At 45.9% G+C, this 26,539-nt stretch overlaps 1 long non-coding RNA gene across 1 annotated transcript; it reads right to left on the bottom strand.

Moving 5' to 3' along the window:
• Nucleotides 1-274: 274 nt before the first annotated feature.
• LOC124227391 (uncharacterized) lies at nt 275-8,373 on the bottom strand. Its single transcript, XR_006885473.1, has 3 exons — nt 8,331-8,373; nt 5,901-6,015; nt 275-1,304 (listed from the first exon to the last, which is right to left on the bottom strand). It is a non-coding gene; the product is annotated as an uncharacterized LOC124227391 (long non-coding RNA).
• Between the last annotated feature and the right edge of the window lie 18,166 nt (nt 8,374-26,539).

Raw genomic sequence — 26,539 nt, 5'->3', positions numbered from 1 at the left:
TTGTGTCAGTTGTGGACTAGAAAGAGCTATGACCTATCAGATTAAGCTGTGTAACAGACTTGCAACTGGCTTGACCGGATCGTAACACTGTGGAGTTGAGCTGTGATCTTCCATATCCTCAGAAAGAGTGGTGAACCTGGCACGGTGCTATTCAGACAAGCCAGAAAGTCAATTCTTTATTTCCTTTTTCGTTCCGAAGCCACAAACCCTTGTTGTAAAAAAAACCCGAAATACTATAGAAGGGAAATTTCCTGTCTCACCTGCACCATTCCCACTCCTGAGTTTAGCCACCACCATCTACAACTTGGTGTGTACCCTTTCAGATCTTTCTCTACTCATGTACAAACATCTACGTATAAATGTGCACATTGTTGTTGAAGGTTTTTTTTTACAAAAGTGAACCCATACTATGTATGTCTGTAACTTGCTTTTTTCCACCCAATACCATACCGTAAAAATCCTTCCATATGAATTCACACAGATTTAGCTCTTTCTTTTTAATGGCTACAGAGCATGGATCTACCACCATTTTTTTTTAACCAGTCTCTCATTGTCAGATAATTCTCTTGCCTCCAATTTTTCACCGTCACAAACCAGGTTCCTACAGTCCTGCATTCTCCTGGGAGTTTTTCTGCGGGAGAGATTCCTAGAAGTGAAATTGCCAGGTTGAAGTAAAATCCTTTCTGTTCTGTGACTTTTTAAGAGCCCATCAATTTGGGACACGAATGTATATTGTCTCTGGCCTTAGGACAAAAAGCTGGAACTTGGAGTGTGCGATCAGCTCTGCTTAGCTTAGCTCGGCGTTCCACCCTGCATCTTGCAATCGTAGCTATTTTCATTCATTTTATAGGCTCACTGTCTCCAGATTGACTCCAGCAGAGGGAAAAGAAATCAGGTCCTTCTGTGCCATTCTTCAAACATTTAGAGGAAATTGATTTTCCACATGGGCTGTAGCCAAGCGAGGGATGCGCAGGCACAGAAGTCCCCAAGAAAGGTTATTACTACGAGCACTAGCAACAATTAGACTCAACCCAACTTGCGAGATTTCATTAGCGAGTGTAATTCCTCATCAGGCTAATATTGCAGATTGCCAAAAGCAGCAGCAATTCTGAAACGAGATTTCCTTCATAATCCCTTTTAAAGGGAAGAACTTGCGGACGCTTGCAGTGTCTGGAGAAAGAAAGCTTGTATTCCCCTGAGCAAGGACAAAAGGCGGTTGGTCCAAGAAGCTGGTAGCTTGCCTTGCCTTTCTGCTCTTACGGTTCTCAAGTGCTTTCTCACAGCCTTGGCTGGGACGCCTTCACCTGCGAACAAAAGTAATACAGTCTCTAACTGGATTCCATCATACGGTCATGTCATACACCTCTTAAACCTGGAAGTCCCAAAGTGAGGTAGGTTTAGGATTGGTTGCCTCCGCATCTCAACAATGTCATCGGGAATCTAGGTTCTTCCCCAGAGTGGTTAAGAACACTGGCTCTGGAGCCAGGCTGTTTGGCAGTGAATCTCAAGTCTACCTCTTATACATAGCTGTGTGACCTTGGACAAATTGCTCAACCTCTCTGAGCCTCAGTTTCCTCATCTGTGAAAAACAGGATAATAACAGTACACCACCTTATAGGGTGGTTGTGAGCACTAAAGCAAAAGTGGGCAGACTTTCTCTATAAAGGGCCACATGGGACTATCGTAGGCTTTGCTCTTGGCCAAGCAGTTAGCAGACTCTGCTCAACTACTCAACCCTACTGTTCTAGCATGAAAGCAGCCAAAGACAACAGGTAAATGAGTGAGCATGGCTGTGTTCCAATAAAATTTTATTTATGGACACCGAACGTGGAATTCCATATAATTTTCGTATGTCGTGAAATACCGTTCTTTTGATTTTTATTCAACCATTAAAAAATGTAAAAACCATTCTTAGTCCACGGGCCACCAACATCGATGGGGCCACCTCCCCACCCCCAGAGCAGATAATACGTTTAGAACAGCACTTGGTAAGCTCTAAATGCTCAATAAATGTTTGCTGCTGTTATGGTTATCATCATCCACCATCACGCTCTCTCGGCTCTTCCTCTCTCCGTGTTGCCTTCACCCTCTGGTCTGGTAGGAAGATGGCTGCACAGTTCAAGGCGGGAAGAAGAAAGGCTCTCTTTCCTGGTGATACTTCACCACGAGCAAGGAGACCTTGCGCCACCTGTCTCCCACGTCCCCACGTGTCTCCCCGTCCCCACATGTCTCACGGTGGGAGTGGAATCACGTGCCCTGTGGCTGAATGAACCAATCACTGGCAAGGGGAGGGATTATCTTTTGACCAATCAGGCCCATCCCTGGAGCTGGGGGTGGAGTCAGTTTGAGCTGAGTCACATGCTAAACCTGGACTGGCTGAATGCCTGACACCAAACAGGTCCCCTCCTAGGACCAGGAGGGTAGGGCATGGACGCTGGTAGGTAACAGCAGAGCCTGCTACCCACGCTCTTTCACATCCCTGTGAATTTATCACAAGCAGAGGACCCACTAATCCAGTTTATACACATCGTCTTCTAACAAGAGCCAGCCTTTTGAAGATTTGGGCTGGAAAACATTGGCTCTGCTGACCTTTAAGTCTTTTTAAATAGCCACTGGGGTCATAACTCTTCGGATCGTAAGAATTCCAAACAACTTTATAGCACTTTTCAGTTTACGACACACCCTCCGTGTGTGAGCCCTCCTTTGACCTTCACAGTTCTCTGAGGCGAGGACTATCATCCTCATTTTATGGGAAAGAGGAGACGTGACACGTCCAAGGGCATGTAGTTAAGCCTAGAAGCTGGACCTTGAACCTTTGTTTCTGGCCTCCAGATTGCCGGCCCTTTTCTATCCTGTCCCCTGGTTGCGGTGGCAGCAGCTGCATCCTGGGAAGGGGTGGTGGCCAAAAAGGTGTAGGTGACATGTCAACCAAGGGGATTTTGCTGAGAATCAGCAGAGACCTAAAACCTGTGCTTCCAGTAAGGACATTTAGGTATCATTTGAGAGTTTCTTTGGAATACCCACAACTTTCATATACTATGAGATCCCAGGAAATGATCGAATAATAGCAATAATTATTCTGATGGAATACAGCCATGCCTTTTTCTGATCTCAATAGGGAAACATAATTGTCCGTGCATCTCTGTATATTTGAGTCATAATTGCACGTGTGTCTCCTTACATTTAAGTTCTATTTTTGGCTTGCTGACTGCAAGTGAGAAAAGGGAATTCCTTCAAACAAAAGAAATTTGGTTGAGCAAACTGGATGAACCCAAGCGAAGCAATATTATGCAAGCATTAGCTTTAACGCTTATGAAAAACTTTTCAGAGAACACTCTTAAGATATAGCATTAAGGGATAAAAGCAGGACACAAAATTACATACAGAGACGATATCAACTCTGTATTAAAGACGATAGAAAAGAGCGGCAGTAAAGAAACCAAAGCGTTAACCAAGCTGCCTCTGGGTAGTGAGGTCGTGAGTGGTTTTCCCCCCAGCTTCTTTATATATATATCTTTTCCTATACTTTCCAGTCTTTCTAAATACTCATTTTTATGATCAAAGAAAAACATAAAGTAAAAGCCAGAGGAAGACGGGGTCGTTTTGCAGGCTAGGGTTTCTTATTGTATAGACAGATCCTGGCCATAAAGGACTAAGTGAGGCAAAGCAGGGCTGTTTGCAGAGTGAAGAGATGAAAACTGCATCTTGAAGGCTGCTCCTCCCCCCAAGGTGGCTGTGCAGCCTCAGCACAGCTAGCTGACAAGGAGAAAACAGACAGAGTCCTCCAGCCGTGTAGTCGAAACTCATAAGTTATATGGCTTTGAGCAAATGAACTAGGCTGACTTTCAGTTTCTTCATCTGTTACATGAAGATAATAATGCCTAGTACATAGGGTTGAAATTCTTTCAATCGTATGACAAATTTTTGTTGAGTGCCAACTGTCCTAGGGGCTGGAGATACAACAGTGATCAAAGAGACGAGGTCATTTCTCTCTAGCACATTCATTCCAATGGAGGATTAGGGTGGGGAGTTGAGTTGCTTATTGGGGGAACAGCAAGTGCAAAGGTCCCGGGGCAGGCAAAAGCTTGGCACTTGGCACCAGAGAGGGGCTTATGTGTTTGGAGTTTAGTGAGTAGGTGGAGAGTGGGAGCAGATAGGGATAGGTAGGCAGGGGCCTAGCCTTGCAGGCCGCGGCAAGAAACTTTGATGTCATTCTAAGTATAATGGGAAGCCACTTAAGGGTTTTTAGCCACAGACTAGCCTGATCTGATTTAGAGTTTATGTCTTAAAAAGGCTACTTTGCTGCCATGGAGAGAATGGATTGTAGGACTGTGTGAGACGATCAATACACAAAAGCACTTAACATTGGGTCTGGCAGAAAGCAAGTGTCTTAATAAGTGGTAACTGTTTTTCATTATTATCATCATTATCCTTATTATTATTACTACTCTTTTGTCTGCCTAGAGCTGGCTCTTGGTTCTTGGACATCTGGCTTCATGCGACATTGACAGAGCCTTTCGATGAGTCGGTGAAGTTTTCACATTTGTTTTCCAGGTGTTTGCACGTCCTCAGAGAGGTGACGGTCGAGAACCAAACACAAGCTGCTACCTGCCGTCGAACAAAAACGGTGGACACATTTCTGAATCCGGTCTTCTTTCATCCTTCGGGGGTGTGCTCGGGTTATCTCGCGGCTCAAAGACCCTGGGTCTTGATTACAGGTTTTAAACTCCACTAAAGAACCAGTTGAGCACAGGCCTGCTGTGAAACCCAGCATATTTGGGTATATTTAAAAATACCTCCCCTCCTGCCAGCTCCTCCTTCCTCAAGACTCGGCTCAGAGATGACTTTGTCCCACAAGCCTCCTGTGACCTTGTCCCAGGCCACACCCCACAGCAAGGCTGTGTTCTCCTCTCTCTGCTCCTGGAGCCTGGGCACAGCCATAGCTTAACTCTTACCGCCTTGAGTAACGTGAATTTCTTCACCTAGACTCCGCATTCCTGGAGCCGTGCTGGTTAACGCCATAGCCACCAGCCACGTGTGGCTATTTAAATCTACACTGAAATTAATGCAAATTCAATACAATTGAAACTCCAGTTCTTCGATGCACTAGCCCCATTTCAAGTCCTCAGTGGGTCCCCGTTGGTCCCATATTGGACAACGCAGATATCAAATATTGCTATCATTACAGAAAGTTCTAGAGGACAGAACTTCCCCAGGGAGGGGGGCAGGAATCACGGGTTAATTATTAGTTTTGGACTAGCAGAGTGCTTAGGACATGGACTTGAGAGGCAGGCAGACCTTACTTCAAATCCCAACCCCTAATCTTACTAGCTGTGTGATCTTGGCAAAGTTCAATTTTTCTATACCTACCCCGCTGGGGTTTGGTTGTGACGCTTATGTAAGTTAATACATAGGAAGGGCTTAGAACAGAGCCTGACACTTAGTGAGCCCCAAGCAAGTGATAGCTATTATTATCATCATCATCCCCAGTAAAGTAGGCAGCGCATAGTAGGTCCTGTGAAATGTTTATTGATTGCCTAAGCAAATGAATGAAATAACGATTGAATGAATGGACTTTATTCTTGGCTTTAATGAAAGCTACACCTCTTTGGAAACCAAAGATGATTGCTATTAATAATGATAGCTCCTACTTACTCAGCATTTATTGCATACCAGGCGCTCTGCTAAGTGCCTTTACACATTCCTCGCACAGCCCGATGAGCACACTGCTATTATTAACCACCTCTTTTTAGAGATGAGGAAACTGAGACTCAGAGATATGAAGCCAAAGCATACAAAGATAGGAAGATTTGAAGCTGCACCTCTCTGCCTTGGTGGAGGTGTCATTGCTTCCAGATTATCGGCTGCCATGATTGCTTCTAGAAGTGTTTCCATCTTACCCTCTCTGATTCTGCTCTCTTGGATGGGCGGGGGCAAATGCAGGCAGCGAATGAGATGCGCCCATTGCTCGCTGGTCCTTGGGGAGGGCCGTGGCTCCCCATTGTGAGAACACACCTGCAAGAAGGAAGGCAGCCTGCTCAGTTTTCTTTCCTGTGCACAGAAAGACTTTTGACCCTGGTTTCTCAGATTCTTTTCTTTGCCCGTCCATCCCCGGGGCGCCGGCCCTCTGGCTGAGCCCACCCCTCCCCACCGCCCCACGCGCACCACCGAGCAATGGGGAAGCCGCAGACAAGGGCGCCTTTCTTCAAAGTGGTCGCCTTCATCTCATAAATTCTCAGCCCCGGCCTGATTGGCTGCGACGAAAAGGAGCCAGGCCCCCGCTCCGCTCCTCAGATACAAAGCGAGTTGTGTGCGGTTTGCCCACGTGAGGCCAATCACAGGGGCCTGCCCCTCTCGGAAATCCCAAAGGACAAAATGCCAGAGAGCCCCAACAGGCGACCGCCTGGTCACGGGATCAAAATTATCTATGGCAAGACAAAGGAAAGCAGATAGCTGGGAAACCAAGACAATGAAGGGGCACTGCGAAGGAGGTCTCCGGAGTCATTTCTAACCTGAAGCCTTAAAGGGCGCTTAACCCTTTTCCCTCCCCCACCTTTTAACTTCCGGCCGGTTAGGGTCTGTGCGCACCCTGGGACAGCGCCCAAACCTTGTGGGAATGGTCGTCGATTCAGCCAATCGCGGTGGTTCCTTTTGCCACTTTCAAGGACTTGTCTTCCCACGAAGCCTGATTCCAATGTTTCCTCCAATTTTTAGACACTAAAATTAGTCCAACTGTGCCTTCTAATTCTGTAGACACAACCCAGCTTGTGCAAATGTCCCTCTCTTCCATTTCTGGGTGAATTTTTGCATAGTACAGGCTGCCAATTTTGTCGAGTGTTCTTGGGGAAGATAGAAGTTTAAAATCATCTAGCTGCTTACCATGAAACAAATGCTGTGGAGCCCAAAGTTCTGATTTAGAGAGGACGCTGCACACTGCACTCTCGTGAAAGACAAACCCAGACAAGTGCCCTACATCGGTGCCTGCTGAACAACACTGGAGAAAGAAGAACTGTAATTGATTGAGCACTTACTAGGGACCTACACATCCCCCAGGCTTTTATATATTTGACACAATTTTATTTGTCCTCATAGCAACTTGCCCTCTGGAGTAGATAAAATCCTGTCCCCATTTCACAGATCAGGATACTCAGGCCCAGCAAGCTTAAGGAATTGCCCAAAGATGCCGCTAGAAATTGACGGAGCCGAGATTTGAACCCAGATCTCTCTGACTACAAAGGCTGAGTTCTTAACCTCCATGCTCATTATTATTTTTATAAAATACAATGCATTATCTGCAGAAATGGAAAGATGCTCACAACCTGTAAGTGAAAATACAGGCAACAAGATTGCACAATTCTGTGATACTGTTACAAAAGGAGAGATAGATGCTAGGTGGATGGGAGGAAAAATACCAGGACAATGTTTGTCAAAAGCTTGAATGATTTTCTGTTGTGATTTTTTGCTTTTTTCCCCCTTGATGCTTTTCTTTGCTTTCCAAGTGTTCTTTGGGAAGTATGCATAACTTCTGCCATTAGGACGGAAGTGTGTGTGCATGTGTGTGTGCATGCTTTAAAAGCAAGAGGATATAGGGGCTGGGCCCATGGTGTAGTGGTTACGTTTGGCATGTTCTAGTTCGGCAGCCCAGGTTCACGGGTTGGGATCCCGGGGATGGGCCTACACCACTCATCAGCCACACTGTGGTGGCATCCCACATACAAAACAGAGGAAGATTGGCACAGATGTTAGCTCAGGGATAGTCTTCCTCAAGCAAAAAAAAAAAAAAAGAAATTAGCAACAAATGTTAGCTCAGGGTGAACCTTCCTCAGGAAAAAAAAAAAAAAAAAGCAAGAGAGTATAGAGAAGATGACAAAGTAGGCCAAGGAATCCAGTTATCTAAATCCCGCCCCAAACTGCAATTTGGGAACTCAAAGTTATCCCAAAATGATGAATCAAAAGACTTAAGCCATCTGCCCCCTAGACCAAGTGTAGCCAAGTGACAGTGACCGTGAGAAAGGCCTTTAAACAATGCACTGGGGGCCGGCCCCGTGGTGCAGTGGTTAAGTTTGCAAACGCTCTGCTTCCACGGCCCAGGGTTCCCTGGTTCAAATCCTGGGTGGGGACATGGCACCGCTTGGCACCCCATGCTGTGGTAGGCATCCCACATATAAAGTAGAGGAAGATGGGCATGGATGTCAGCTCAGGGCCAGTCTTCCTCAGCAAAAAGAGGAGGATTGGCAACAGATGTTAGCTCAGGGCTAATCTTCTTCTTCTTCTTCAAAAAACCAATGCCCCAGAGGGAAACAGGCTGAAGGGGAGGTGGTAAGACTCACCTGAGCAAAGACAAAGGCTTCGTTCCTGAGGCCCTCCCAGCCATCGCGTCAGCCGCTCCCAGGCAGCCAGCTCCAGCTTTCTGGAGAAACACAGAGCAGTGCGGGGAGAAGGGCAGCAAACCTTCAGCCTGGCCCCCAAGACAAATCCCTAGACTCTGGCAGGAGGCAGCCCGGCTGATTGCAGGCCTATATTTTTCATTTCTTGTTTTAACAGTCATAAACGCCTTCCTATGCCAAAGCAGAACATGACTTTAATCCAGATAAAATAAAATTCCTAAAGCCTGAAAACTACACGGAGATTTACAAGCCAATTTTAAAAACCGAGAGCCTCAGTTCCAAGAGTGGCACATTCCACAAGGCTGGCGCTGGGGGCTGTCCCGTGGCCCTGCCTCCTGGGGACGAGGTCCCGGGACACGGCGCTCAGCCCCGAAATCCACAGCCCCTTGGCAGAGAACGCAGGCGAACGCTGCCCTCAACGTAGACTCTTCTCAGATTCCTGGGCTCTGGGGTATCTTGGCTTTCGGGGGCCCTAACATGTTCCAGCTCCCCTCTCTCTGCCTCCCTCCACCCCCAGCTGTTGCAGAAAACCACAGTCAACCTCCTCTTGCTCTCAGCAGCCAAGTTTCCTCTAAGTAAACACAGGGTGTAGGAGAAGCTCAGCTCTGTTCCATTCTCAGCGCTGGAGGGTGGATCAAGGCTGGCCTGGCACCAACCTTGAGAACCCGGGCTAGGGAGGGTTCTGGGGTAACCATGAGTCGCCACTTACCGAAGTCTTGCTCTGTGCTAAATAAATGCCTTATTGACGTGATCTCAGTTAATCCGATCGATCCTTTGAGGTAGAACTTTATATACTGGATGTTACCTCTTTGTCCGTCCAGGACCACTTGCCCCTTTCTCTCCTTGCTCTGAGCCCAGGAGGCTCACCTGAGTGGATGGCATCAGTGGGCTTCCATGCACTCTGGTCTCTCTGTGGGTTTGTCCAAGAAAAGAAGAGGCAATGGTAGGAGATGAGAGGACGGAAGACAATAAGGTTGAGATGTGAATCCCCTTGGCTCCTCCTTGCCGGGTTGCCGAGGGCTGCATGTGCCTCTTCCAAAAGCCACAGCTCCTGTCTGATAAGTCTCTCCATATGGCGCCCCTTTCCAGGTTCTGGAATTACCCCTTCTCCTTGCTCCTGCAGGCTCAGGGGTAGGAAGAGCGCCTCCCTTTGCTGGCACCAGGTATTGCATTCTGCCCTGTCAGCGTCCCTAAGCCCTGCCCACACCTGTGCAAATAACCTCGTTATTAAACCCTCTCAAATTACCCGCTTTCAATGTGTCCTCTGTTACCTGCCAGGCTCCTGATGGATGCATTTGCTAACACCTCCACTCTGTGGAGGAGGAAACTGAAGCTCTCAGAGAAATAAAGTCACTTGTCCAGGGGCACTTATCTGGGATTCGAATTTGGGTCATCCTGAACCAGAGTCCAAGCTCTTAACCTCTTAACAACTATATAAAAAATAAAATAAACTAAGCCTTGATTCAGTGCCTGCTGTGTGCCACACGGTATGCTAAGTACTTGGTGCCTTTATTTCATGAGTCCTCACCAATGCTCTACTGTCGATGCTACTTACTGTCCCCATTTTACAGATGGAAAAACTGAGGCACAGAAAGGGGAATTCGCCTGCCCATGGCCACACAGATAAAGAGAGGCAGAGCTGAGGCATGAACCCAAGGCTGTCCCAGCAAATTAACCACCTCAGATGACCTGCCTACTGCAGAAGCCGTGGGAATCAGTGGAAGCCAGAAGAGAGAACAGATCCATGTCCAAAGAGGAGCTTCCAGGGTAGGCCTGGAGAAGTGAATTTGTTCATTAAGTCCAAGAGACAAGCTTGAGCGGAAGATGGAAGGCAAGGCCAGGGCGTGGGGGATTGTGGGAATGGAGGTGGGAGCCAGGCCAGAAGTGGGAAGGTGGTCAAGCCCTTTGTCAAGTGGAAGGCTGGGTTGCCTGGGACTCTTGTGGGCTAGTGCTGGCTGGGTGGTGCTTAGAAAGGGTCTGTTCATGTTGACAAACATTTATTGAGTGCCTTCTGTTTGCCAGGCACAGTGCTGGGCTCTGGGGCAATCTGTATTGGGGCAGAGGGGCCAAGAACTGGCCCATCCTGTAGATGGGAAGCTAGTATGATTTGGGGCTCAGATGTGAGACCATTTGCTGGTCCATCTCCTCAGCGCTAGAAGCCCTACCCTTCAAAACACCTCAGCACACCGTGGCATCCCACCGGAGTCCATACTGTACTTGACTCTTGGCCTTTCTCCTCAGTCCCCAGCCCAGCGGTGCCTGAACCAGTTGCTACTGGATCTCTTTTCTCTTGTTCCCCTTAAAATGCCCACCCCCCACCAGTGTCTGTCTCTTTATCTATCATCATCTGCTTCATGGCTTTATGAAGTTATAATTGACGTACAATAATCGGCACATACTTAAACTGTACAATTGGTAAGTTTTGACATATGCATACACCAGTGAAACTGTCATCACAATCAAGATAACGAATATATCATCACTAGCAAAAGTTCCTTTGTTTCCCTTTGTCATCCTTCCTTCCTGCCCAGCATCCCAGTGCCCAGGCAGCTGCTGATCTGCTCTCTGTCTTGAATTTTAGCTAAATGGAAACACACAGAATGCTGGCTTCTTTCACTCAGCATAATGAATTTAGATTCATCCACGTTGTTGTATCAATATTTCGTTCCTTTTTATGGCTGAGTAGTATTCTGTTGTATGGATAAACCACAATTCTTTCTTTCTCTCTTTCTTTCTTTCTCTCTCTCTCTTTCTTTCTTCCTCTCTTCCTTCCTCCTCCATGCCTCCTTCCTTCCTTCCATTCATCCATCCATCTCTTATCTACCTATCTATTCTCATCCTTTATAAGTGAACCTATTTGTAAAGATGTTCATCCCAGTGTTTATATTTAATACCAAAAGCACTTATAACAACCTGCATTACTGTCTATAGTAAATAAAATTTGGTACTCCCACAGAATAGAACACTATACAGCCATTAAAAAGAATAAGATAGTTGTACATAGTTTCAAACTACAACTGGCCATCTTGTGGCCAGTCTCAACATGGTGTCACATTCCCAAGAATCACCAGTCCCCAGTCCCCAAAGCTTTGGGAAATAGTTGACATCTTAATTGAAGTCTCTTTGAGAAATCCTTAAAATCTGAAGTCTCCCTCATCACAGCAGCTGCTTCTGCAAATGCTTCTCCTCACTTCCTCCTGACCTCAGCCTGGGCTCTTTCTGTGTCCTCAGGCATCCTTTTTTTCTTAATCTCTCTACTCCTGTTTTGGGCCACTCTGTTCTACACCAGGTAGCTTCAGGTCCTTCCTAATGCAAACCAAGGTGCTCACTCTGAGCTTTTCCCAGTCTTGGATGAAGCCAGTGAAAGTCTAGGGGTTAGGCAGGCAAAGGTTGAATCCTATTTAGAAGAAGGAGGAAGGGGGACCAGCCCATGGCCTAGTGGTAAGTTCGGCACGTTCTGCTTTGGTGGCCCAGTTTGGTTCCCAGGCGTGGACCTACACTGCTCGTCAGCAGCCATGCTGTGGCAGCAACCCACATACAACATGGAGGAAGATTGGCACAGTTGTTAGCTTATGGCAAATCTTCCTCAGGAAAAAAAAAAAAAGAGGAAGGGAAAATGCTGATAAATACTGAATAATATTTTTATGCCTGTTATATATATGGATCTTCCTCTACTTACAATGGGGTTATGTCCTGATAAACCCATCATAAGTGGAAGATATCGTAAGTTGGGAATGCATTTAATACACCTAAGCTACAGATCACTGTAGGTTAGCCTAGCCTAGCTTAAACGTGCTCAGAACACTTACATTAGCCTACAATTGGACAAAATCATCTAAGACAAAGCCTGTTTTATAATATAGTGTTGAATGTCTCCTATAATATATTAAATACTGTACTGAAAGTGAAAAACTGAATGGTTGTATGGGTACAGCATGGTTGTCAGTGTATCAGTTGTTTATCCTCATGACTGAGGGGCTGACCGGGAGCTGTGCTCGCTGCCACTGCCCACTGTCATGAGAGAGTTTCGTACCACATATCACTAGCCCAGGAAAAGATCAAAATTCAAATTTCGAAGTATGATTTCTACTGAATGCATATTGCTCTCGCACCATCATCAAGTCAAAAAAATCGTAAGTCGGGGACCGTCTGTATATTTTGACACGGGAAGATGCCTATGACGCATTGTTGAGTGCAAAACACAAGTTACAAAGTACTCATCGCACTTGTAATAACTTGTTTGTTTCCTCTAGTAGATTGCGAAGTCTCTAAGCTCGGAAGCTTAACTGTATCTTGTCCTCTGTTATCTCGGGTGCCTGGTGCATGCTAAGACTTCTTGAACTATATTGTTTTTATTGCTTAATTAGATATTCACCAACACGTTGGTGCATATCAAGTGCATAGTAGTGCACATCACTGACTGATGGAATCATAGACCCTTTTCACTTGTTCATCTTCTTCTATATTGTTTAAATTTTTTATGAAGAGTTTGTGTTTCTTTTCCTTTCTGTCTTATTTTATCTTAATTATTTAATTTTTTGGTATTGTTTTTCTAATAAGATAAAGCAAAAAAGTTAAAAGAATATTTTTAACGTGAATGGAATGGTGGGGATTTGAGGCATTTCCTTCTGGTAAGGATGGGGACTTGGTACCCATTAAATGATATCCTAATAATACTGTGGTAGGAAAACCAGACTCAGGCATCATGGAATCAAACCAATCCTTCAAGTTAGCAGACTTCGATGTTTACTTGGCACATGCAGCAGCCACACCAAGCTTTTCTCCAGCCTCCCTAACAGATTGGGATCTAGTCTGCTTGAGCTCCTCCCATTGGTTCCCTACAGCTTCGGGACCCCATCAGAGGAGCACCAAATACGGAATCCTAAGATGGCTTGCTGCAATCACCAGGAGGGCTGTGTCATTCTTGGCTCGTGGCTAACTTTCTAATGTGCCCTGCCACAGTTCTTGATCAAATGGAGAGAAAAACCACTCAGTGATACCTGGCTAGTGTGTCCAAAGTGCCACCTCTCCCTGTTTCTTTGCTTTGCACACGTCTTTCTATCTATCTATCCATCTATCCATCCATTCATCCATCCGTCCATCTACCCATCCATCTATCCATCCACCCACCCACCTATCTATCCATCCATTCATCCATCTATCCATCCATCCTTCTACCCATCCATCCATCCATCCACCTACCTGCCCATCATCTCTATCTTCTATCTATCTATCCATCCATCCATCTAGCTAGCTAGCTATCCATCCATCATCTATTATCTATTTCTTTGGTTATATATAATCTCTCCTTTTCCTTTGACCATCCTTTATCAGTCCATTGATACCAATGAGGTCAACAGATGTTAACATCCTATCACTAAAAGAAGATACTATTAAAGTAATTTTAATAGTAAATGTGACCACCTACTAAGAACCTATTGGTTACCGGGCACAGTGTAAAGAAATCAGAAAGTGCCTAGCACATGGCCTGACACATACAAGTGTCATGGAAAAAAGACTATTTTGAGTTCCTTCCTTTGCTAGTGGTCGTAATTACAGATCTTTGCTACTGCTTCAATAAAACCTCATTCATGTGTGACAGTTGGTATGAAGGGCAGGTTAAGAGATCCCTCTGCATTAAAGGGACTATTTAGAATCCTTAAACAAAATGAACCTTTATTTCTTTTGAGTACAGAGGAGAATTTGACAAAGAAAGTGTTCCCAAGTAGTATTACTTCCTGTCTGCTCTAATCAACATTTAAAACTCATCTGGATTTGGCAGGAATTTATTTGGGTAAGAGTGAGGTGCTAAAAGCTTTAAAACGGTTTATTCTTTTAAAGACCTGAAGCGTGCCTTGCACAATCTTCTTTGCACGGCTACTCTGGTAAACTTTTCTGCACAGGTAGGCCAAGGGGAAACTGCAGCTTAGGCCAGGGTGAATTCTAACAAATTCCATTATTAGCACAGTTCAAATTAATGAGATTTTCCTTTACTTCAGTTTCAAAAGAGGCTCAAAGCCACTTTAGTAACTTGAGACCTCTTGTGAATCTCATTACTAGAATAGTTTTTAAAACACAGTTTGGTCTTTGGTTACCATAGGAAATTGCAAAGGCCCAGTGACTGTGTTCCATTTTGGATCCAAGTTTTATGTTGGGCGATTCATTTAAGCTTTGATGATTTTTTAATTAAAAAAATTCCCCTCCAATGCTCAGAGAAACATCTATTAGCAGGCGTTGAACACATGAAAGGGATACTGACCAGTCGAGCTCATTGTCTGAGTTCTATGTCAAAAAAAAAGGATGAAAAGTAAACAAAACTTTCCAACTTTACAATATTTATCTTGAAGCTCTTAGTAGCCACAGATGCAAAAGTTTTCCTTGTGTTTTATGTCTGGCAACCTCCTAAATTAAGTTGGATTTGTCCCAACGACCAAATAAGAAAATTAATTCATGAACTAGGGCCCTCCAGAATGTTTTTTCCTTTCATTTTGGTTAGTCACTTTTATAGTCCTTTCCTTCTTCGAAGTAATTTGGATTTGATTGCTTCTTCGTGAAATTCTAATGTCAAGACTGTGTCTAATTTCTGTTTTATGAAGAAATCTGGAAACTATACAAAGGAAGGAATTGAGATGCAGAGTCAAATAAAATCTGTAATGTGATAACTCTATCAACTCTGCCTGGAAAGATACTGTATTTCAATTAGATCTTGAGACATGTTCTTACATAAACTGACAGCCTCGGATTGACAGTGTTCATCTTCCCAGAAAACACAATTTACAAGGACAGAGCGGCGAATTCGGTTCGGTATTCCAAACATAGGTTGGGTGGCTCGCCTTACCCCGGCCTGAATCGAGGTATGATTTAGCAGACAGGCTCGCTTTCAGCATTAAATAAGAACCACAAACATATTAAAAATTCCCCACCGAAAAGAAAAAAAGGTATTTAAAATTTAAAGTAATAATAATAATAATACTTAGCATTTAAACAGTACTTTACATCTTCAAAGCACTCCATAAACATTGGTTCCAATTCTCCAGGCGTACAATGGTCTTTGATGTGGAGAAGAGCTCTGTGCACAGTGGGGGAGATAAAACTACATCCAGAAGAACTGGGCCCAATTAGCTAATTGTAACACTTTCATTTCTTCCCCCGTTCAGTTTCATTTTTTCCAACCACCTTTTGTTGTTCTCATTTAGAGCCGTCGCAGGGTCTCCATGCCGGCCTGCTGGTGGTAACCAGGCTCCCATCCAAACCCATCCACAAGACCCGTGTTGCATTCTTTTCCCCAATCCACAGTGAAATAGCAAAGCCAAGTCCAAAAGTATTACAGTTTGATTAATTTTGTTCTCAGAGTTTGCCTTTCCAATTTTTCAAAGGGGTGAAATATCCTTTTATTTATAAGATGAAAGGAGGTACTATGTTTTGTAGACAGTAGATTTGTTTAGTTTTGATTTTTTGGTCCTTTCTTAACCAAATAAGAAGTGAGTGGTCCTATCTCGTTCTCCACCCTTCTTTCTGGAGATTGTACCCATGTATGAAATCCAGGACTCGGGGAAGCACTGTTCTTGCTGAGCCTGCAGCCTCCAGGCATGTGGATGTAACATTTGCCCCAATTGGTAAGACTCAGTGCAGGTAAGGCTTCCGTGAAACTGGTGACCTCCTGAAGCGGGCCGTCGTCGCCACTCTTGGTGGAAGTATAAATTGGCATCACCTTTTGCAATATCTATGAAAGTTGCGATCTTTCATCCTTTGACCCAGCAATTCTACTTTTAGGAATTTGTTTTAGTGAAAAACTCACACAGGGTTGCAAAGAAATATGCAACCTGTCAATAGCCTTGTCTTGAAGTGAAAAACTGGAGAGCACCAGGGACCCACAGGAAGGGACGAGTGGAGAAAAGCGAGACACAGCCAGACAGCAGAATCCACCACGTTCCCGCTCACAGGTTAATAACACAGATCTACCTTTCCTCATGGAGGGAGGTCCATGGGCTCATTCATCCTATGCATATTTCTTGAGCACCTGCTATGTGCCAGGCACTATTCTGGGCAAAGGATACAGGAGTGGATGAACAAGATAGTGTCCTTGTCCTCATGGAGCTTACATTCTGATGGGAAAGTTTTTCACCAACAAATGAATACATCTTATCTGGTAATAATATATTTGTTAGGTTAAAAAGAAAAAAAGCAAGATGCATGGAAAAGCCACTTTGGAAAACGGCTTGGCAGTTTCTTATAAAGTTAAATATATTCTTACCATATGGGCCAGCAATCTCACTCCTGGATATTTACCCCAAAGAAATGAAAATTTATATTCACACCGAAACTTGTATGTGAATGTTTATGGTGGCTTTATTTGTAATTGCCCAAAAATCAGAAACAACTCTAAAATCTTTCACCCGGTGAATGGATAAAGAAACTGTGGTATATCCATACAATGGGATACTATACAGCAATAAAAAGGAATGAACCATGGATTCATGTGATAACATGGAGGAATCTCAAATGCATTGTGCTGAGTGAAAGAAACCAGACACAATAATATAACTCCTATAATTCCATTCATATGACATCCTGAAAAAGGTAAAGTATGGGGCAGAGAACAGATTAGTCATTTCCAGGAGCTGGGGGTACAGGATGGGGTTCGTTACAAAGGGGCACAGGAGAATTTGGGAGGGCAATGGAACTATTCTAAACCTTTATTGTGGTGATGCTTACACAACTGTAGAGGTTTTGTCAAAACTCATGGAACTCTACACCAAAACCAGCAAATTTTACTATATGTCAATTATACCTCAATAAACCTGATTAATGGAAAAAAGCCAGATGCAAAAGCTATATATGGTATGATCCCATTTTTGCAAGTAATAAGAAGAATAATAAATGTTAGAACAGCTTAGAAAAAATTTCTAGCTGAATATCCAGTGTGCTAAATTGTTAACAGTAAGTTATCTGGGTTGGAGAAAGGGGTGTTTCATTTTCTAAATCACACGTTTCTTTGATGTTTGAATATTTTATAGGGCATGTGTTACTTTCAAAATTAGAGGGAAAATCGAATTATTATACAAAATTTAATCCTCAGAGCTGGCCAGCCTGCTGTGGAGAGGCACAGAACTCATTTGAGATGTGCAGGCTCAATGAATTGACCCTGATTCTGGCTCTGGAAGGCAATTGTCCACTGATGCTGTGGAAGGTGCATTGTGGGATGTTGCAGACCCCTGGAGAAGCCTGGGAAACTCCCTCCTCTTTGGCTTGGGGTCCTCTCCCCACTCCAAGACAGGAAGTGCTGCCGTCCTCTCTAGGCTGCTACTCGGGGGACTGGCCCTCCAGGTCCCATGGGTCTGATTTTTCTGAACAGGGGCGGAGTGAGGCTTGGAGCTGACGTGGCCCTCATCCTCCTACCAAGGAGAAGAGCTGCCCGTGGCCAGGGTGGTTTAATGCCTCTGAGGCTAGCAGCCAATGTTTACTGACACTTGCTCTGTGCCAGGCACTAGCCAAGACCTCCTACTTAATATTATTTTGTACTTCCTTCATTTAACAAATATTTGTTAAAGACCAACAATGTTCTGGGCACTGAGGATGCTGTAGTGAACAAACAGGGAAAAAAGAATCCAACTCTGTCCTCATGGGGCTTATATTCTAATACGGGGAGAGGGACACAGGCAAAAATACACGAAAACAAACATATGTCAGGCGATTTTAGATGCTAAGGGAAAATTAAACAGAGTGAGTGGTGCCAGACGGAGCGATAGGGGCATAACGTTTAAGGTGCAGTGGTCTGAGAGGACCTTTCCAATGTGGGGACCTCTGAGCCGGGGGGCCCTGAGGCTGGGTGTGTGAGAAGAGGCACAGGAAGGTCCTGGGCCTGCAGCAAGAGTGCACCGGGAACACTGGCAAGAGAGCAACGGCCAGGTCACACAGGGCCCTGCAGGCTGGGGTGAAGCGTTAGGCTTTTACTTGGAAGGAGATGGGAGCCATGGAAGGGTCCAGAGCAGAGGTGTGGTATGGTCTGACCTAGGTTTGCAGAGGATTCTTCTGACCGCTGTGTAGAAAAGAGAATATAGCGAGGCTGGGACAGAGGGAGTGAAAGCCACAGAAAGACAGTGGCTCGGGCTTGGGTGGTGGCACATTCTGGATATTTCCATTTCATCCCTCACTTTCTCCATCTGCAAAATGGGATAATAATAGCATCTCCCTCATAGGGTGTTTGGGAGGATTAAATAAGATCATGGTGTAAAGTACCAGGCCCTGTGTCTGGCACATGGGAAGAGCTCAATAAATATGCCCCTGCTTGTTATTATTATCACCAACTTCCCTGTGAGGCCAGTATAATTGTACCCACATTATGGATGAGAAGACTGAGGCTCAGAGGGGTGAGGCCACTTATCCAAGAACAGATGGCTGGTAAGTGGCTGAGCTGTATTGCTCCAAATCCCCATGGAACATTTCTGGGGAGGAACACTTGGCCCATGAAGATGACAGGAATCTCAGAACAAGGGGCAGGGGGTGTCTGAAGTATGTGGGAGCTCTCTAGCCTCATCTTAGTACAGGAGGCAGTAGTGGCTGAGGCTCAAATCCTGCCTTGAGCATCCAAGCTGTGTGACTTCAGGAAAGTCACTTCACCTCTCTGGGCCTCAGTTGTTTCATCTGTAAGATGAGGACTGGGATAGCACTTACCTCATAAGATCATTGTGACGATTAGATGCCTGGCATTAAATGAACTCAATAAGTACACTCAGACAGCAGCCCCTTCTGAAAAGATGGTATGGTAAGCAGGGGTTTAACTGGGTATGTGGTTGTGGGGATGTCTTGTCTGGTCCCCTCCAGGGTTGCACCACACAGCTCTGCTAGGAGATGGGAGAAGAAAGCCTTTCTTCTGTTGAGATTTTGAGAAGTGACTGATGAGATTATAAAGAACAGGCTTGTTGGGGTGCACATGCTGCATAAACAGTGACCTCTTCATAAAACCACAAATAGAGAACAATGCAAAATGTGCTTTGAGTTACTGCATGGTTAACATGAAATAAAGTCTGCTTGCTGGAAAATCATTTTAAGGGTCTATTATTCTTTTAAGAGAGGGGACTATTTACCGAGGTATTTTTCGTAGACTGAAGAAGGGGCTTGGATGTTCAGTAACTGTTGTGAAATGCTGGTAGCAAATCCCCATAACACAACTCGCTAACATTTACAGAAGCTGTTGTGATTAAGTGGGAGCCAAGCTACCGAAAAATCCACAACCAGAAGTCAGCAAAGTAAGATCAAGAGACTATAAAGTAAACAATATATAGAGAATGAAATGTAATTTATTTCCTTGGGGAAGCGATCTGTACCGACAGCAGCAACAGAGTCTCTCTAGATGTACTCTGTCTCTATCCACAGCAGACTGTTGCAGTCAGCACATTTGAAAACGGAGAAATTGTGTACGCGATTTAAAAAACCAATCGATTATAACTCACCAGCATCCTGAGAGGTTGGCAGCCCATTTTAAAAAGGAAAAACTGAGACTCAGGCGGGAGAGATGAGTTTCTGGCCTCATCCTTGCTGAGAACACGTAACCCAGGAGACTGGAGAAACCCAACGAACCCATGACTGGGGCCAAGGGAAGACAAACGGATGACTTAAGTTTCACACGTGGTGTTTTTTAAATTGCCTCCAAATTGTTGCCTGAGTGAGGACTGTGCTCCTTTCAAGGGTTGCTTTTAAATAAAATGATCTGTTGCAGAAAGCAAGATCTGGCCCCGGGGCAGGGACCAGCCAGCTGAGAGACAGCACACCTGTTCTTGGGAGCAGAAAAGTGTCTTCTCAGGCTTGAGACTTAAAGTGCCAGACAGTTTGGAGGGACAGGGCATGGTCCCTGGCGGATGGTGGCCTTTGTCTGACATGCCAGGACCTGGATGTCAGTTCTCAAAAGCAGTTTCACACCGGTGGGGTGGCCAGATCAGATGCCTTCTCACCTAGCCAGACCTCAGCTGATGTCTCTGATTTAGGCCACTGATGAAAAGACATTTGTCTTCCTTACAAAACGACTGGACGCTCGGGTCCAGCCTAGAGCACGGAGAACAGAAAGGGCGAGATGTGCTGGCAGAATTGCCAGAGAAGTTGGCATCCTCTCTTCTAGAGCACCGCCTGGCTCTGGGCCACCTGAGCAGGCCATTCCTTTCATGAGCATCGCATTCACACTTACACACCCCTGGAGAGGAAGACTTAGAGAATGCACCCCGTGAACATGCTGTTCTCTTAGAAATGGTTTTGTTCACCCTCAAGCCCAAGTTGGCTGTTGCACATCGAGGCTGTTCAGGTTTCGGGGGGGGGGGGGGGTGGGGGGGGTGCGTGTCCATCCAGAGGAAACAGAAGTCAGTTTCATGTGGTACCTTTCACCACCTGCTGTGGCCCTTGGCTGCCATATGGAAACTTAGCGGAGGCTGAAAAATGATGAGTAGAGTCACCTGTCTTTGGTCAAGCGGCAGTGTAGTTGAAGAAAAATATCAGGGGACATCATTCATACTTCTTTATTTTTGGCTATTTGAAAGCAATTCATTGTGGGCTGCTAAATTCATTCTAAAATCAGAGTTACCCGAAGCAAGAGTCCTTCTTACATGTGCAAAGGTGTCCGTAAAAATGCCACTGAATTTAGCTAATTTAAGGCTCATTGGAATTTTTAACAACGCAAATCATTGCTTAAATTCTCTCTTCGGTGGTGTTTCTTAGAGTTCAGTCTCCTACATTTTATAAAAAGGAACTCTAGGTCTTAATAGTAGATGCTGACATAGACGGAACACCTCCTATGCGTCAGGCGGGTGAGTGCCGAGCGTGCAATAACTCACTGAATGCTCACAATAGCTCTAAATCACACAAGCATGATCCTGCTTTAGGGACGAGGAAACTGAGGCACAGAGAGGTTAAGTGACAGCCCAAGTGGTCAAGAGGATAAGTGGCAGAGCTGGGATTTGGACCAGGTTTTGTCCAATTCTGAAGTTCTTGTCCTTACCCAGACCTCAAGCTGTGCTCCAAGCCAGCAACAACTGCCATTGTTTTTACTGCACCCTCTGCACTGTCTCAGGGGAGAGGCTGGAACAATTAGGAAATCCTTGGTGGTTATGAGCAAAGCTATTATTGCTCAAGGCTGTGCAGCTTGATTGGTATAAGACCATTCTCTCAGAGGGAACTTAAAACTTCAACTTAGAAATTGAATTATGAAAGCGAAGGAATGAGGCTAAGCCTGCTGCATGGAATCATCCAGAAAACTCTTTAAGGAATTATGGAATGAAGTATCTGTCCACACCAGGTGACCGTGACTGAAGACCAGTGTTTGTCCTTGTGCCAGGCCCCTTACAGGTCTCATTGGAATTGCAGTTAGGTCTCATTCATCCTAAGCCGCTGCCTTGAGGAGGGGAAGAGGAACACAAGAGGAAATGCAAATGGTCAGGACACCTGAGAGAAGACGGATCTCGCTAGCATTCAGGGAAAGCAAATTCACACAACAATGATACCGTTTTTCACCAACAGGTTGGCAAAAATTGAAAAAGATTGGCAACATCCACACGCTGGCAAGGTGGTTGAGGAAGTGGACACTGTTCCCCTGTTTCCTGACGGGGTATGAATTGCTACAACCTTTGGGGATAGTCTTCCGGCTGTATTTATTCACAATAAAAATACACATTTATTAACAATAAAAAAGCAATCCTATTTTGGGGTCTTTATTCTACAGAAATAAAAGTGTCAGTACCCAAGGATATATGGATAAGGATATTTACTGCACTCTTATTTAGAGTAGGAAAAAAACCTGGAAACCACCTGAATATTCAGGAATAGGGGAATAATTGGATAAATTATGGCACAGGGATTCTAGGAGACATCATGCAACTAATCAAAGAATGAGCTAGATCTAGATATATAGGGTTAGAGGTATATTTGTGATAAATCGTTAAGTGAGAAAAGCAGATTGCAAAGCAATATATGTGACATGATCCCATTTTTGTAAAAAGTAAAAAAAAAAAACAACCTTAGAAATGTGTCTTCAAGTTGTATTATTTGGCGTGAGTGTGGAGGAAGGAGAGTAAGGATTCATCACAAGTTGTTGACTTTGGTTATCTCAGCGGGGTAGAGAGAACAGGATTCCCTTTTTCTTGGTATACTCCCATGTTGTTTGACCTGCTCTGGCTAACATTTTGTTACTTTTGTTGTTTATAATAAAATAAATCCAGTAAAGCTTAGGTTAAAGGGGAAAAGCCTGCAAATGATGTGACTGGGTGTCCTTTGCCATTGTATGACGAGGGACTGGTGTCTGGGACTGTTACAATTTATTGATCACTGTCTATGGGGCCAGGCACTGTGCTAAGAACTTTCTCTGTGTTATCATCCTGGGCGGTCAATGCACAGGAAGAAATGGGGGTCGCAGGGGTTAAATGACCTGCTCAAGGCTGCACAGCTAGTGCACAACAGAGCAGGGATCCGAAGCCAGGTGCGTCTTATTCTGAAGCAACAGTCTTAACTCCTGCAAAATGCTCCCACCCTGCAGCTGTGGCGGTTTCCTGTGGTCTCTCGAATAAGTGGTTCCTCCTCTGGCCGTAGTTTTGCTTCCATTTTCTCTCTGCCATTACATTTGGTAACCATGAAAGGGAAGTAACCTGTCATTCTCTGAATAAGACCTGAGACTTGTGCAGAGTGGAATGTCTGTTTCCTGCCTGGGCAGCAGGCATTCTCATAAATGGGGAAACTAAGTCACAAGGATGCTTCTGATGAGCCCCCCACATAGGGAACTGGACTCAGAAGTCTGAGTGCCTGGTGTTTTGCTGTTTCCCAGTAGTCAGTTGATGGTTTTTGTTGTGTTTTCTTTTCATCTTATCTCCTGAGGCTTTCCATCAACTCCCATTGCTTTCTCTGTTGAGTAAGAACTCTGCAGATCTTTATCAGGCCTCTCAACGGTGCCGACAGTCAGAGTTTCGTTGCTAGAAATGACTTGAAGGATCACCCGGGCTGCCTGCTACACACATGAGGAAACTGAGGCCCAAAGAGGTTGAGGGCTTGTCTGAGACAACAGGGCTGCTCAGTGGCACATCTGAGACTAGAACCTGGTTCCCCTGGGTTCTCCTTCTGTTCTCATGTTGCCAGGGCAATTGCACACTGCGCTTCTAGCCTTTTCTCTTTCACTCTGGGGCCTTGGCTTGACAGGCAAGGAAATCTCCTTGGATAAGGTTTTTTTCTTTTGTCTTGTGTTGTTTATTTGCTTTTTAATTTCCTTTTATGGTGCCATTTGATTGATTGTTCTATTTTCAGTTTTATTGATTGATTTGTGTTGTTTATAACAGTGCATTGAGCAGGTAACATACATATTTGGTAAAAAGAAAGAAAAAATGCGAACAGCACAGTGAGAAGTAATTCTTTTCTCCACCCTGACTCCCCATCCCCAGAGGCCACTGATGTTACTAGTGTCTCGTGTAACCTTCCAGGGATACTCAATTAATAAGCTATTTTTGAGATTATTTTGTTTTAGTACACATACTGCTAACTCATTATTTTTAATGGCTACACAGGATTAAATTATATTGTTAACTACTCCCCAACTGATGGACAAGTAGGTTGCTTCCAGTTTTTGCACTGCAAACAGTACTATAATTCATGTCCTTGCACTACGGGTCTTTATACATCTGTACAAGTATCTATGAAGGATAAACTTCTAGAAGTAAAATTGCTGGGTCAAAGTGTACATGCATTATAAATTTTGACGTTCTCCAAAGTGACACCCAGTGCTAATGTATACTCCCACTGACAGTTTTTAAGAGTTCTGTTTCCCTCCACATTTGCCTAAGCTTTTCAAATATTGCCAATACTTATTATAGTTTTAATTTCTGTTTTCCTTATAATGAATGTCTCAGTCTGCTTGGGCTGTTATAACAAATTACCATAGACTGGGTGGCTTAGGGGGAACAACAGAAATTTCTTTCTTACAGTTCTGGAGGTTGGGAAGTGCAAGATCAAGGTGCTGGCTAATTTGGTTCCTGGTAAGTGCCCTCTTGCTGGTTATGTGTCCATATGGGGGAGGGAGAGGGAGCGAGGGGGAGAGGGAGAGAGAGAAAGCATTCTCTCTCATGTCTCCTCTTATAAGAGCACTAATCTCATCAGGAGGTCTCCACCCTCCCCATCTAATTACCTGCCAAAGGCCCCATCTCTGAATACCATCACACTAGGGGTTAGGGTTTCAATGTAGGAATTTTAAGGGGACACAAACATTCAGTCCATAGCAACGAGCGAAGTTGAGCATCTTTTTACATATTTAAAAACTATGTCTTTCCTATTCTCCGAACTGTCCGTATCCTTTCCTCATTTTTCTTTTGGCTTGCTCTGGGAGACTTTTTAAAAAGTTAAGCCTAAAGTTGCTGAAGAATGAGAATTTGGTGACCAGGGGTGTAGGATGAAGGCCTCCTGGGAAGTAAATATACCTGGACATGATGGACCATCTGAACCGACTGATTGCTCAGGACCAAGTAACACCACGCATGTTGATAAGGTGTTTTGTATATACATTCATTATAACACAGTATCAGTGGATTATAACATAGTATCAGCCATGATACTACTTCACGTAATATGCTGCTCATGGGTTTCTCTTCGTAATATGCTGCTCATGGGTTTCTCTTTAGCAGTTACTTGTGGTAGTTCCAAAGCTCAATTCACACGTCTAAGATTTCTCTCCTTTTATTACACTCCATCTTTCCCCCGTTTGCTACTCTTCCTCTCTTTTACTCCAAACCACCTGAAACAGCTGGCTTTTCCGTGTTGGGTCCTTGTTAGTGAAGAAGTTGTTCTCCCCTCCCCACCTTTACCAGGAGCAAATGCCTCGAGGGCTGGGAGAGCACCTCCTGTTACTGGCACTCCTCTGGACTCCCAGGCCATATGCTCTCAGGAAATGTTGGGTTATTGAGTGCATGTAGCCAAGAGGGAGGGTGTGCTCCCAACACAGCCTAGTACAGAGCCTGGCAGTTATAGCAGATTCAGAGACATGGCAAGGGGTCAGGAGACATTGACGCAATGAATGAATGAATGAACGCTTGCACACAGCGCCTAGGAATAAGGCCTTAAAAGGCACTTCTGTATTCAGCGCATAGTGCCTGGCACACAGTCAGCGCTCACTAAGTGGCAGCCCAGAATATCCCTGGACGAGGCTTATAAAGCCTAGTGCAAGAGCTTGGCTCTCCTGTGCCTGAGTGCAGGGGTTCGAATCCTGCCCCCTCCAGTTCCCAGCTGTGCGACCTCGGACAAGTGACTTAATCTCTTTTTGCCTTAATCTCTTTGTGCTTCAGTTTTCCCATCTGCAGAAGGCGGACGACGGAGGGCGACCTCGACGCGACACTCCCGGGAGCGCTTGGACCTGCGGCCCGGCCCGCGGCGAGCCCCCGCCCGGCCGGCCAGCCTGGGCGGTCGGGCACCCGCGGGGACGCCGAGCCCTCGGCCGCGGGCGTCCCCGGGATGCTCCCCGCCGGGATCCGTGCACCTCAGGGGGCGGGGCGCGGCGCCCACGAGGGCAGTCCACGGCCGCGCAGCCGGGCCGGCCGGCCGCCGCCCGCACTTCTTTCTCTCCCTCCCCGTCTCCCTCCCTCTTCGGGCCAAGAAGACGGCCGCGCTCGGCTCAGCAGCGCCGCCCGCGAGCCGCCGCCGCCGCCGCCGCCGCTCCCGGCCCCTCCCCCGCCCCCGCCCCCCCCGCGCGGCCGGCGCCCGTCACGTGACGCGCCACCAGCCAATGGCGGGCGGAGCCGCGGTCGGCGGCCGCCATTGCTGTCAGAGCGAGCGAGCCCGGGGAGGGAGGAGAAGCGAGGCTGACTGGGGAGGAGGGGGGGGTGGGGGAGGAAGAGGAAGGAGGGGACGTCGCTCGGCTGCCGGGGTCGCCCGCTGGCTTCGTCCGCACCCCCCCCCTTCGCGAGTTCGCGCTCCGCGGCGGCGGCGGCTCCGAGGCGGCGGCGGCGGCGGCTCCGGGGCTCGCCTCCCCTCACGCGCCGGCGGGGGCCGAGGGGGAGTCGGTGGCTGAAGATAAACAAGGCGGCGGCGGCGGCGGCGGCGGAACAGGGAAGGCGGAGGCGGCGGCCGGCCCGCAGCGCCAGCCGGGGAGGCAGCGGCGGCCCTGAGAGGCGGGGAGGGCGCCGGGCCGCGCGGACAGCGCC

This window comes from Equus quagga, chromosome 15, assembly GCF_021613505.1.
Source record: "Equus quagga isolate Etosha38 chromosome 15, UCLA_HA_Equagga_1.0, whole genome shotgun sequence".
NCBI classification, from domain to species: domain Eukaryota; kingdom Metazoa; phylum Chordata; class Mammalia; order Perissodactyla; family Equidae; genus Equus; species Equus quagga.
Note: the sequence above shows the minus strand (reverse complement) of the source record. Positions and strands in the feature narration are given on the sequence as shown.